The sequence below is a fragment of the Ictalurus furcatus genome, chromosome 4 (genome assembly GCF_023375685.1).
Source record: "Ictalurus furcatus strain D&B chromosome 4, Billie_1.0, whole genome shotgun sequence".
NCBI classification, from domain to species: Eukaryota; Metazoa; Chordata; class Actinopteri; order Siluriformes; family Ictaluridae; genus Ictalurus; species Ictalurus furcatus.
Genome location: NC_071258.1, coordinates 23,857,084 through 23,872,062, shown reverse-complemented (window position 1 = coordinate 23,872,062; position 14,979 = coordinate 23,857,084). Strand labels below are relative to the sequence as shown.

General features: G+C 38.9%; 1 protein-coding gene across 1 annotated transcript in view; it reads right to left on the bottom strand.

The window, feature by feature from the left end:
- Positions 1-14,209, bottom strand: part of LOC128606240 (SH3 and multiple ankyrin repeat domains protein 2-like) — a 165,904-nt gene extending 151,695 nt beyond the window's left edge. The window contains exon 1 of the mRNA XM_053622277.1: positions 14,137-14,209. The gene's annotated coding sequence lies outside the window, so the exon portion shown is untranslated. The remainder of the gene's footprint in view (positions 1-14,136) is intronic.
- Positions 14,210-14,979: the final 770 nt, after the last annotated feature.

The window sequence follows — 14,979 nt, the reverse complement described above, 5'->3', positions numbered from 1 at the left end:
CAGCCAGGTGTACTTTGCAAGCCTGGCGGCCCCCAAGCCTACCATGAAACAGTGGCTGGGCTTCCTAGTATCCCGATTTTATCGCCCGGCCCGGGATTGGGCAGAGCAGCTGGCCCGTTCAGGGTCCAGTGCCCTCTATGACGTCACCCAGTTCTCAGAACTTTTTCTGAAGGAGTTCTCGCAGCCGGGGCAAGCAAACCGCCTGGATATACTGGAGAGGGGAATCGAAGTAATGGACAGGGAGGACTGGCCATTGCACCTCTATTATGCATGGCTGGACCAGACAGAAGCAGCAGCAGGTTCGCTTCAGGTTCTGGTCGCAGCTGTGGAGCTCCAGCCCGAAGTTAACATGGCAACCTCTGGGTCCCCGTCTGAGGTCAACATGGTGGCCTCAGAGCTCCAGCTTGAGGCCTATGGGGAGGTCTCAGCTGTGGAGTTCCAGCCCGTGGTTAACAGGGCAACCCCTGGGCCCCCGTCGGAGGTCAATCCGGCGACCTCGGAGCTCCAGCCATTGGCCTACGGCGAGGTCTCGGCTGTGGAGCTCCCCCCGGAGGTCAACCCGGCAACCTCGGAGCTCCGGCCAGAGACCTACGGGGAGGTCTCATCTGCCAAGGAAGCTGTCCTGCTGCCCTGCCCAGCCGAGGAAACTGTCCCGCTGCCCTGCCCAGCTGAGGAGGCTGTCCTGCTGTCCGGCCCCGCAGAGGACGTCCCTCTGCCTTCCTGCACCTCTGAGTACGCTGCTCTGTTTGATTACTCCGCGGAGGACGGTATTCCGTTCGCCTGCCCCACAGAGTTCAGTGCTCTGTTTACCTGCGCTGAGGAGGACGTCTCTCTGCTTTCCTGCTTCGCAGAGGAAGCCGCCCAGCCTGCTAGTCCCGCTGATGACGTCGCCCTGCGTTCCAGTCCTGCTGAGGACATCGCCCAGCGTTCCAGTCACGCTGAGGATGTCGCCCTGAGCTCCAGCCCCGTGGCGGATGTCGCCCAATGCCCCAGTCCCACTGGGAATGCCGCCCAGCCTTCCAGTCCAGGTCCAGTCCTTCCAAGTTCCAGTCCAGGTCCAGTCCCTCCAAGTTCCAGCCCCGTTGGGGACTCCGCCCAGCGTTCCAGCCCCACTGGGGACTCCGCCCAGCGTTCCAGCCCCGTCGTGGGCGGCGCCCAGCGTTCCAGCCCCGTCGTGGCAGCGAGTGTCAGCTTTCACGGCGGCCCCGGACCCCCATTGGAGGGGGGTTTTTTTGGCGCTCCGGGAGAGCGCCTTTGAAGGGGGGTTCTGTTATGCCACCGCCGGCAGATGGCACTGCGGCGCGGTTGCTGTGCGGCTCACGTGACTCTTTGTTTTTATTCGCTTCCTGCCTGAGTTCTAGTTTCTGTTTGAGGATGTCCTTGATTTAACCCAGGTGTCTTTGGTTTAGATTAATCATGTTAGTTATTTAAACGCCTCGTGTTGCTGCGCACATCACGCAGCATTAACCTGAGCTAAACGGAATCTACCCACGTGAATTGGGACTGGACTAAGAGAGACAAAGCTAAAGAGTTGCAGCAAAGCAACACGAAGCCAAGCAAGTTGTGTGTTTATGCCATGCCATAGTTGAGTATTCATGCCATGCCATTGTTGTGCGTTCATGTCAAGCCATAGTTAAGTGTTCATGCCATGCCTAAGTTAGATGAGGGTTTCCTACCTTAGTTTAAGTAATGTTCATGTCTTAATTTAAGGAACGTTCATGTCTTAGTTGAAGGAGGGTTCATGTCTTGGATTAAAGAACGTTCATGTATTAGTTTAAGGAGTGTTCAGGCCTTAGTTCAATTAGTGTTTCCGTTCCATGTCCTCTGTTTGAGTTTCAAATAAAGATTTCCCTCCTGCGCTTACTTCCTGTCCAAGTCTCGTTCCGTAACACCTTCAAAAATCATCCCAACCAGGATTTCGCAGAGTTTTTCTGTGACTGTCCTGGCCCAACAATGCCTGATTTTGCTGAGGCTTTTTTCTTTTTTCAAAATTCGTGAGTCAATTTGCTGAGTTTGCTTTTTTGGCAGAAAACTACTTGAATTAGTGAAATTTCTATTGCACTAAATTGTGTTGCACTCTTTCGCAGTGATGTTTATTGGTAAATGATATCTTTTAGCTGTACTCATGTTCGACACATGTGAATAGAAGAGGACTTTAGTTGAATGTGTGCTGTCATGATATTACATGACGCATTGTGATGACATTGTGATGCGTCCTGGTCCAAATCTGTGGAAAATCTGCAGTAATTTAGAAAAATTGTAAGCTCCTGCGAATATTGTGGTTTCCTTGATTTTGCCTTAATTTCTGCAATTGCAAAATCATGGAGGGACTGATAGAGAAAATTTTTTTGTAAAAAATAGAGAAAAATTATATATTTTAAGAACAATTGCCCATACGACAAAAGTCAGCAACTTAAGTTGAAAAGTAATATCAATGCTTACGTGAGGAAAGTTCAGAGCTGGCCTCAGGGGCAGTCCATTCAGATTATTAACATTACCTGCTTATATTTCAAGCTACCATGGTTCATGACAGAAGTACCTACCTAATGTAGGGGTGAAAGTGATGTTATGAATTGCAGCATGTGACTGAAAAGGCCATGAGAATATCTATTTTATTTTTTAAATCAGGCATCAACAATTCACATGGCCACAAGACAGCAATAGTGTCATACACTATGTGGCCAAAAGTATGTGGACACCTGGCTATCGCATCCATATGTGCTTGTTGAATATACCATTCATCAGACATCAGTGGATATTGGATATGGTCAAAAAGGCTACTGACTATGTTGTCATTTCTCATGTTGTTTCGGCTTCTGAAACTTGTTGGCCAACTGCTCAAACTACAACTGCATATCATATGTGCATTGGGGGATTTTAAGGAGCTGTCTCAGATGAGTAAAGCAAATCTATGGCATTGGGAGGAGAGTGTAAATTACATGACTGTGTTGTGGGGTAATTTTCAAGGCAAGCTAAGAAAGTATTTTTTAACTGATAGTCATGTTTGGTTCATGTTATGTTGTTGGAGTTCCAGTCGACTTATCAGATAGTATAAACAAATCAGCATAAACAAATGAATTATCACTGCAAGTCTGTTATAAGATTAGTCAGAACAGTGTTGGGTTTCTGTGTGTAGAGTATCAAGACTCTGAGTTTATCTGCTGGTGTGCAGGGCAATGGAAAAGGGGCGGGGAAAACAATTCACACCTCTCCACAATAACACTGGAACAGAGATAAAACAGATAGCACAACTAAAGCTTTTTTGATAGTAAAACACTGTATACAACTACCACAATAAAATGATAACATTTAAACCTAATAGGCTTGTTAAAAAAATAAATACTAATGAAAAACTTCTCAAATTCCTAAAGCCCTGAGTGTCTACTTTCATATGAACCATTAACCACTACTATGGAGTGTGACATCCAAATAAATTTAATGCTTGGGCACCCCCAAAACAGGTTGAAATTCCGTTTTTGGGTCTCTGGTAAAAAGAATCAAAAGTATTCAAACATAATGTACAACTTTTATAGGTGTTCTGAGCAAAATGTTTGCTGTGAGGCTGAGTACATACTGAGAAGCTTAACACATCCTTTCACAAGCATCAGTGAAATGTTATGGATGCAATCCTACATTTACATTTACATTTATTCACTTAGCAGCCGCTTTTATCCAAAGCGACTAACAAATGAGAAAAGTACAAGCAAAGCGATATATCTAGCAGAGAACAATACAAGTAGTGCTACCATACAAGATCCATTAATTGAGTTCCAGAAGAAGCAAAGTGCACAGAATAGAGGTGGAAAGTGCAAATATGTATAATGTTTTTTGTTGTTGTTGTTGTTGTTGTTTTTTTGTTTTTTTTTATGAGTTGGTTAGGTGTTCATGGAAGAGGTGGGTCTTTAGCTGTTTTTTGAAGAAGGTGAGAGATTCTGCGGTCCGGATTGTGATCCTTCACTGTACCATGGTCATCATACCTACACATATGTCATCCTGTTCAAAATGTTACACCCCCCTGGCCCTGTTGCCTTCTTGAGCATCAGTGAATGTTTGCACCTTTTGTAATAGATGTGTATGAATCCCTCAGTTGTCCTCAGTATGAAAAGATGGATGTCAACATTATATAGCCCCTGTTGGAAAGGGGTAAAATATGCAGAAGATGCTGGAAAAGCAAAGAATGTGCAGGACCTGGAGGATTTTTCTGAAAAACAGTGGGCAATTTAAGTGCTCAGGACAAACAAGGGACTCATGAACAACCATCACAAAACATTAAAACAGTTGTGGATCCTCCAGGTAAAGATACACAGTATTAAGAATCAAACGTATGTAAACTTTTGAACTTTTTCATTTGTATAAATTCAGTTATTGTTGTGTCTTGTGAACTATATGTTAACATCTGATATTTGAAATAGCTTATTCAGGGCAAAACTAAATAAAAAACAATTTTTATGATCCTTCATTATTATTATTATTTGTTAATTATTATTATTATTATTATTATTATTATTATTATTATTTTAACTTTTTAACATTTTGCAGGTTCTGCAAGGTGTATGTAAACTTATGACCTCAACTGTATGTGCTAGCATTCAACACTCTTGTATTATGTGAAGTGCTTGAAGCACTGTTATGTCTATGATTCAGCACCTTTGCTCTCTCTGACTATGTGTCAGATCACCTCTTGCTTGGTGCTGCCTCATGCCTTACACATTAAGCACTAATGTGGGCACATTCTGTTATAGAATATAGTTGGTCATTTTCTGCACATTTTTTGTTTATAAAAGTCAAATTGTGACAGCTTGTTATGTTACTGAGAAACTGCAGAATGCAATAAAATCTTTTATGTAAAAGAAAAAATAAACTTTATCTTAGGAATGATGTGAATTTTGTTTGCATCTTAGTGTATTATAGATTGTGCATATTTCCCCAGCATAGGGAAAAATTATTATGTAGACAGACCGTTAAGTCTGCTATTTGTTTGCCATCTTGTTTGCTATATGATTTAGAACATGGATAGGAGATCTACAGGAAATGCCATTGGGGGCATAAAGGAAGCAGGATCACATCACACTCTCCATCTGACCCCTCCCTGATGCAAATATATTCCTTAGAGCTGCTTTCTGCAGGTTTACAGTACAACTGTATCTGTGTGTCTCCAATTTAATAAAAGTCAGAACACTAAAAACCCTAGTTTTTCATGCAGGCGAGATCTCTCCAAGGCTGTGTTTTGAATGGAAATTGTAGAAGCATAGAGAATCCCAAATGTATGTGTATATTCATGGTGAGTGTGTGTGTGCACGTGTGTATGTGTTAGATGATACGAGAGATAGAGTAGAGGGACAGATGGTGAGGCTGAGACACAGCCTCACATTAGCCAGAATATCTATTGAGTCCAAGCCAGGAGCTGTGTGCGTTGGGGTTGCAAGCACCCTAGCACACTAACATACTGGTTTTCAATATGCTAAAGTCTCTGTATCCTGGACACAATATGAAATGTTATAATTATACTTACTATATCTGTTATAACACTTAATATATCTGTTCAGTTTGTACAGACCTTTTGTACACATTGCAAAATTAAGGCTCATTTTTATGATTCTTTTCATAATATTTTTATGTTGTGTATCAGATTGTATACTTTGACTTTTGTTTATATGTAGTAATCAAGAATATGGGGATTTGAGCATAAAATGTGTGTTGAATTAAAAACATTACCCATATGTAAGAATAAAGCCATAACTATCAAGCCATCAGTCAGGTTAATGTTAGTGGTACACTAGGCAGACTGACCAACATCATTATCTGAATAAAGACAAAGATTTTCAAAATAACAATTTAACAAAAAAAAAAAAAAAAAGCTCAAAATAACAAGAAAATGCCTCACAATTATGACTTAGTATAGTACATTGAACAGTACATCTAAAATACATTTTAAAATATGTAGAACACAGGAATATTAACCTAATTTTCTCATTATGAGAAAACAAACCCATAATATTATGTTTATTGTGCTTATTTCTAGGCTTTTGCTAATTTCCTAATCATAGTATTGTCTTGATGTTTTGCCAGATAATTTTGTTTATTTCAATCATTCCATTTTCATGCTTAAGGCTAGACTTGGGTTGAGGAAGCAATGCTGCCGTTTTCAAGTTGTTACCTTTCTCAGTGCCCCACTGTGTGTGTGTGTGTGTGTGTGTAAGCGAGCAGCATTTGACAGACTGATACAGGAAGTGTGGTGTCACTGATTGATCCCCAGAGCTCTCATTCATTATCTTGTCTATCATCCTTTATCCATGAACTGACAGATGAGACAAAAGGGAAACAATGCAGCATGAGGCAGCAGAAATGAGAAAAAACATCCACACATTCCTGAGAAAAACGAATGATGGATGTCACTCAAAATGAAATGAGATGAAAAAGAAAGTTGCCTGAAATACAGCAGTTTATTTTTTCCCCCTCAAATTTATTTACTAGTGACTAGGGTGGCACAGCAGGTAGTTGCCGTGAGCTTGGGTTACTGTCTGTGCATGTTTTCCCGTGTCCATGTGGGTTTCCTCCTACCTGCCTCCCCAAAAAAACATGCAAGTAGGTGGACTGGCTGTGCTAATTTGCCCTAGTTGTGAATGAATATGTGTATAGAGGCCTGGAATTGACTGATGTCCCATCCAGTGTGTATTCACACCTTGCGTCCAGTGTTCCCAGCATAGGCTCCAAACCAAGAGCCACCCTGACCAGGATAAAGCAGTTACTGAAGATAAATAAATGAATGGATATTAGTGAATAGGTTTTCAAATATAATTAACCATTGACACTTAACATTGACATTGACATTTAATGCTAAATTTAATGTGCATTTAAATTTGAATCGCCATGACATGAGTAAATAAGTAAGTTCTGAAAAACCTAGTGTTCTACCTATTGTTCTATGTGTGTGTTTGGGGGGGGGGGGGGGTTCAGCCAACAAGATTCAAATAGTTAAAAGTTGCAATAAATAAACAAAACCTTGCACCCAATTTCACAAATAGATATGGGGTAAATAGTTAACACAACAAACTTATGTGCTTATGCAAATGGGAAAATAGAGGGTATGCATTGACATCACTTTCCCACTGGAACACGCCCACTTGGCTGGACTGAGTGGCAAAACATCCAGAAAAATGGCTGGTTTTAATAGAGAAAACGTTAGTATAACTAACAATTATTAGCTTAAATTTAAGGCAGTTGGACTCGACAGTGACCCTTACAACTTGCCCAAAAACCTGTGGTCCATGGACATTGGCATGTGGGCAGAAATCGGTTTTCCTGACATTTATATGTACCTGATTTAGACGCCCAGGAAATACACTAAGTAAAGTCTGAAGGCATAAAAAAGCCTTGACACTTGATCCTACTTCAAGCCGGGATTTGTTGGAGAAATTAAAGTGAGAAGAACACAAATAAACATTCTAGTTGTATGTGAACAGGTATGTACACATTTTTATTTTATTATATCATTTTATCTGGTAACCCGTAAACTAGCTAGTTCTAGTTTGTTTGTAGCGAACACTGCTTACACTTACTAGCGTTATATATTTGTGAAGGTAAAACACAGTCAGATAATGAATGAGCCCCCATTATTCATTAGTGGAAATAGGCAGCGTTTAAAAAAAAATATGTAGCAAATTTTTCAGCATTGTACAACATGAACACTACATGCTGAAAGAACTTACACTTACAGTACACTGCTCGACTTAGTAAAAAAAGAAGGAATGGTTTTTTTTTGTTGCCACTCCAAAGACAAAAAGATAGCTCCGAATTCCTGTTGAATCTGTTAGCACAGTCGATTGCACAACAGCCTTTTCCCATTTTAGATGCGTTTTTCTATGTTTTTGCGGAATTCACACTGTACACTAATGCTGCCGCTCAGACTTTTTGCCACTCACATGCGTCACATGCATACCCTCTATAGCAACCAATTTACTTTTTAAAATAAAAAATAATAAATATTTTACCAGTAGAAGCTTAAAGGTTCAATATCTCCTGTGAAATAATGTCTGACCATTCTGACCCTTTATATGAGACATCAAGAAATGTCTGAAAAGTGTGAAAATATGATAAAATGGATGAGATTAAATAAAAGCACTGCAGTTATTCATTAGCATTGCCCCCTGACAGTTCCATAGTACTGGGTTCAATCATTAGCTTCGGACACTGTCTGTGTGGACTTTTTTCATGTTCTCCTTGCATCTAAATTGGTTCCTCTGGGTTCTCAAATCCCCCCTCCCCCCAAAAAATATGTTGCTTAATAAATTGGCTACTCTAAATTGTCCCAGCTGTGAATAAGTGTGTGAATGTGTGTGCATGCCATGCCATCCAGGGTGAATACCTGTCTCATGCCCAGTGTCCCTAAGACCTACCATAACCCTGACAGGAATAAAGCAGTTACAGAAGATGAATGCATGAATAAAAGAGTGTGTTGGCATATACTAATATTGTCATACCTCATTAGAGCTGTAGGAAATTTATAGACACTGACATTTTGTTTGTTGATTTTATTAAGAAAAATTGGCCATCAGCCAATCAGAGCAAGCTAAGGGGAAGAAACTACTGTGGCTGGTTTAAACAGCAAACAATTAAAAGAGAGATAGAAGGTGAAGTTTACTGCACCATCAGCTAAAGACAAAGTCTGGTATTAAATCATTAGATATACTGTCTACTGGTCTGATCTGTCTGCTTTGTTATGTAGAACAAATAGTTATTATGTGAGAACTTGAATAATAATAAATTGTAAACAATGTTTCCTAATTATCATCAAAGTGTCAGGGTGCAATATTTGTCAAAATTATTTACTGCAATAATCTTTTTAATGTTGCCAACTTCAGACTAGGAAATAACTTGTGCGCCATTCTCACTTCGCATGACTCACACTGGATCGTCCTGACCTAAATAAAAAGAAGTCACTTTGGTATAATTTTCTCTACCTACTACTTTTAGATGTTCTATTAAACACTTGCCTGTCTACTTTATAACATTTATAAGATGTTTCTAAATATATTTTATTAGGTAAGAATTCTTTACAGATCTGCTGTACCAAAAACCTTTTAACTTTTTAATTATTAATTAGAGAAGTTGATATAATTAAGTGATCGATTGGAAGCAGCATGTACAATATTACATAATGCAGAGAAGCATACTGTAATTGGATGGGTCTCAAATGCTAGTGATTGACAGAAGGGCTCTTAATAGAGGAAACAGTCAAGAGTAAAAGATCATGTAATTTGGGACAGAAACTGAGTTTTTTCCTCATTCAGATCTGAGTGACAAAAGAAAAGAAGTGTATTGTGTTTCTTCTAGTGTCTGACTCGCTGTGATGATTATCTATTATTCACACACAACCACTTCTGCATGAGTCAAACGTGCAGGTAAAGTGGTGCTCGTCATACGCTAATGATTCTGACAGTACATATACTTTCTTAATACATCTCTTCTATTGACAATATCTAATATTATCTCCCAAATAGATCTGCATTATGTAAAAAACAGTAGCATATTGCAATTAAATTGCTACATTGAGGTCCCAGGAGGTCCCCAATTCAAATTAGATAATTATTGGTTATTGTATAACATACATCAGCAAACTCCGTTAAAGCCACACATTTAAACTTTAGCTCTATGTTATGTGCATAGACATGTGCAGCACTGTCACTGCATCGTTGCTGATGAAACATCACACTGAAGCTGAACACACTAGGAGGAGAGCGGTAACTGAACTCTTTAAAAAACAGGAAGTCACACTGATGACTACCTAGCTAGTGTGATTTTAATTGACAGAAAGGAGAGCCAGTTATGCTCTCTTGATCGCATGGCTTTGGCATCATTAGGATAGGGTAAACATGCCACTCAGGAGCCTTGATTCATTATTTAATGTCATTAAACCACCAGATAAATAAGCTGTGCTCAGTTGCACTAATCTGTTTTTTTGTTGTTTTTTTTTTCAACACTCTTCTGAGAAAAAAAAAATGTTGGAAGAGGCTTGCCAAATAAACAAACTTTATCCACTGCTTATGAAGAGCTTTGCATGTAATGAAGAAATTACGGGGTGCCTTTCACTTGAAAACTCAGTGTAACAAAAAAAAAAATAATAAAAAAGCATATTCACAATTTGGGTTAAAGCTGCTTTTGTTGTGCTCAGGAGTCAGGGAATTTGCATTTTGCCTATATAAACAATTTTGTGTCATGTTTTCAGGGGAAAGGACACTGTGCTGTCACATACTGAGGAATTTGGAGAAAAGATTTGTGAAAATAGTGCATTGTTCCTGACTAAGAAACTGTCAGTCTATAATTCCATTTCTTTATTTGACTGGGGGTATGTATGATGGTATATTTTTGGCTGTATTAAGAGGGACAAGTTCAAAGTGGAGACCTCCTGGGACCTCAGTGTAACTCCCAATTGTCCCTCTTCAGTCATACTGAAGCAGAGCATGATCCCCTCCCTTCGGAGACTGGGCCGCAGGGCAGTATTCCAGCATGATGACGACCACTGCCTTGCTAAAGAAGCTGACGGTGAAGGTGATGGACTGGCCAAGCATGTCTCCAGACCTAAACCCTATTGAGCATCTGTGAGGCATCCTCAAACGGAAGGTGGAGGAGCACAAGGTCTCTAACATCCACCATCTCCATGATGTCGTCATGGAGGAGTGGAAGAGGACTCCAGTGGCAACCTGTGAAGCTCTGGTGAACTCCATGCCCAAGAGGGTTAAGGCAGTGCTGGAAAATAATGGTGGCCACACAAAATATTGAACTTTGGGCCAAATTTGATATTTTCACTTAGTGGTGTACTCACTTTTGTTGCCAGCGGTTTAGACATTAATGGCTGTGTGTTGAGTTATTTTGAGGGGACAGCAAATTTACACTGTTATACAAGCTGTACACTCACTACTTTACATTGTAGCAAAGTGTCATTTCTTCAGTGTTGTCACATGAAAAGATATAATCAAATATTTACAAAAATGTGAGGGGTGTACTCACTTTTGTGAGCTACTATATATATATATATATATATATATATATATATATATATACATATACATACACATATGTATATGTATATATATATATATATATAGAGAGAGAGAGAGAGAGAGAGAGAGAGAGACCTCAGTGTATCAATATAATTGCAATATGCTTTTTTTTTTTACATAATGCAGATCTATTTGGGAGATAATATTAGATATTGTCAATAGGAGAGATGCATTAAGAAAGTATATGGAGTACTATCAGAATCATTAGCATATGACAAGCACCACTTTACCTGCACGTTTGACTTATGCAGAAGTGGTTGTGTTTGAATAATAGATAATCATCACAGCAGGTCAGACACTAGAAGAAACACAATACACTTCTTTTCGTTTGTCACTCAGATCTGAATGAGGACAAAAAGAGGACACACAACTCTCTCTCCATCACATTTATCTCACACTTTTTTTTCTCTGAAATTCGATAACCTGTTTGACAGTGGTTGGTGATGGTAACACTAGTACACATAAAACACACAATACAGCTTGTAGTATTAGTCAAAAGGATAATTTTATTAAAATGTGAATGATTGTGCTTCTGTCAACTATAGTATTGGTAAATATTCTGAAATGTAGCTATCAAACAAGTGCCAGCCAGTGGAGAGACTGGAACACACAGCATCAGTTATCCTAAACATTTTCTAGAACACTTTCTACCCCCATCTTTATCACATAGTCAAGAAATATTTAATGTAGGGTCATTAGCCACAAGTCTCCTGACTTGTTTTCTTCACTTGTGTAGTTATCTTTTCCTAATAGTTTCACTGTATTTACTGAATAGTTCATAGTAGTTACTGAACAATATATTATTTAAACAAAATGCTACAATAAGCTATGCACGTTTAGCTAACATACTTCAGAGACAACCCATCATTCTCTGGCTAGCTAGGTTATTTAAAACAAGCTAGCTAGCTATCTTAATGATCACTCAATAATTCAAAAGATTTCCAATTCATTTCAGCTTGGCACCTTGGCACACAGATTTACAAAGATGCACACTGTCTCTAACTCACTAACAGAGTAACATAAAGTAATTAACCCATGTCGTATACCAATGGAGAAATCAATGGAATAAAAATTCAAATACAAACATGCATAGTCTAATTTATTTGATTTAATTATTAAGTTAATTGCCCCTGTTTCCACTAATAAAAAATTTCACCAACAATTTTGAGAATGAAATTGCAACAGAGTTTTTTTCCCAGGTAATTGGTCCTGATGAACTCTAAAGTGATATTGACGTCCCTTATCTGACATTTCTCTAATGAACTTCATAGTCGCAAAGAAATGAAACAGCCCTTAAGATGACCCATGGAGTTCAACCAATGGTAAATCAACAAAGGAGAATTAAATACAGGATCGTTGAAATGAAGACATGTACAGTATACAGAAACACATTTTTCAAAAATAGAACATTATACTCAGGCATGATGGACAGGTGTGACTTTCTGCAAAGCTGAAAGCACTTAATTACCCTCTTCATGTGAAACCCAGCTATCACACACCAATTTACTCCTGGAAACTAGGCAAAATGAAAACTAGAAACAGTTTAGATCTCAGAATGAAAGATTTCTGGGAGAAAAGAGAGATCTTTAAAATGAAAATAGACCCTGTTTTTCCCCATCTGTTATTCATATAGAACACTATAGGAAAATGCATCAATGTACTGTATTCACACCAATTCAAAATTAAATACAATTAAAATAATGATATTAATGAATTTAGAATTTATATTCCCAAAGCCCACAAGCAATCACAAAGACAACCACACAAAGTAAGTAAATAAGTAAACACAAAACAAAAAACAAAAAACAAATAAATAAAAGCCAGATAGAAGCAGCATTAAACATACACTTTTCTCTTTCTATCTTTGTGAGGACCTTCCGTAAACACTAACCCAAACATTTACCTCAGCAACCCAAAGGCTCTTTTAGTTGTGTAATTAAAAGCTGTAGTTTTGTAAAAAGCAGGGTTTTTTTTGTTTGTTTTTTTTGTTTTTTTTGTGGGGACCAGCCAAATGTCCTATATTTGTGGAGACAAATATAGATATAAAACCCACCAAGATATAAAAACATGCCACACACACACACACACACACACACACACACACACACACACACAAACACAAATGCCCATTATTAAAAAGTAAAAAAAAAAAAAGAAGAAAAAAGGGAAAAGAAAAAGCTGCACCAGACCACAATATCTATATAAAGCTCATCTAAAAACCTTCACTTGAACCGATTGGGGACTGTGAAGTTGGCTATGTTACATTTCCCTGAAGCATTAGAGGTTTTCCCCCAAAAAATCACTGTACTAATCAAACACCCTTTGCAGGACAGAAAACCCCTCTAATTTCACTTAGCTAAGGCTCTTTTATGTAAATCTTTGCTGCTGCTTAATTACTTAATCCATTTGGGGGAAGTTTCTTGGATGAGCTATATAGTACTTGATTTTGTATATATTTTATGTAAATGTATATATTGCTTGCAGGCAAGTTTAGATGCCTGTTAGTAAGCCTTATTTCACTAAATGCTTGCTGTTATTAAAAATGTACACATTCACATTGTTTTATCTATATTCACACGCACATTTTCATGCAATCTCATCTGATTATTTAATTATTGGCTGTAGATACTGCCACCACATTTGATCACACATCAGTTAATACTTATTCATTTATCCCCTCTTTATCCATCTGCTGTTAAAATGGTTACTGTCCACATGTACTCAGTTCCAGGGAAACAAGTCCATAAATTCATAAACAAATCAGTATAAAAGCATAATCCAGACATAAAATAAATTTAGCAAAGAAAAAGATGGATTGCAAAGTAGAGAGATCGATGCCCTCCCTGAATATGTGGCACAGAATGCCATAAATGCCATAAATGTAGCAGAAAGATGAGGGAACTGGACTTAACAAGACTTTGTACTAAAATTGAAACGGCATCCTGTGAAAGCAAACTGTCCCTTGCTTTCTATGTTCCCATTATACTTCAAACTTAAAGACTATTTAAACAACCCACCAAGAAAAACAGCACTTGAAATTCATTTGGTGCAGTTATAAATAAACCCACAGTTTTACCTGTAAATCCACCTGCTGCTCTCTTCTGTCACTCCTCTTTCCTTTACAGTCTACAGCTCATCACCCCGTCTCTTTCCACTGTACTGTAAGAGCGCAGAGTGAGGATGAGCAGAGCTGAAGGAGGAGGAGAAAAGAACAGGAGTTGGAAAGAGGAGGGGCAACAAGAAGAGCAAAAAAAGACAAAGCGGAAAAGCAGAGGGAATAAGAGGAGGAGCAAGTAGGAGGAAATACTAGAGAGGACAGAAGAGGAAACATGACAATTAAATAGTAAGTAGTAGAATGAATAGTAAGAAGAATAGGAGAAGGAGGAGACAGAAATGAAAGAATAGGAGAAAAGGCTAAAAACAGGATAGAGGATAGGAGAAGAGGCAGTGACAATATAAAATGAGATGGTTGAGCAGGAGAAAAAGGGAAATTATATGTCCAAAGACATGTCTTGTAGGCTGATTGGCATCTCTAAATTGTCCATAGAACATGCGATTGTGCCCTTCAACTAGTTGGCACCCCACCTTGTGCCCTGAGTCCCCTGGGATCCCTGTGGCCCTGTGTAGGATAAGTGCACAGACAATGGATGGATGGATGGAAAACCAAACATTTCCAACCATTCATTTTCGCTCATTATCTGGTGTTTATCTTTACAGGTGATTGAAGGATTTTTAAAAGAAGAGTCCTAAAGAGCCAGGCCACAGTTCCTGTACAGGGGCAAAATAAGTACAAGTATAAAGATAATTTGGGGGATAACTGCCTGTCTTCCACAACAGTAAATAAAACCATGCCTCAGGCAAGCCCAGTGAACTAACAATCAAGCATTCAAATTATACACCATATTATAGGAAAAGAGCA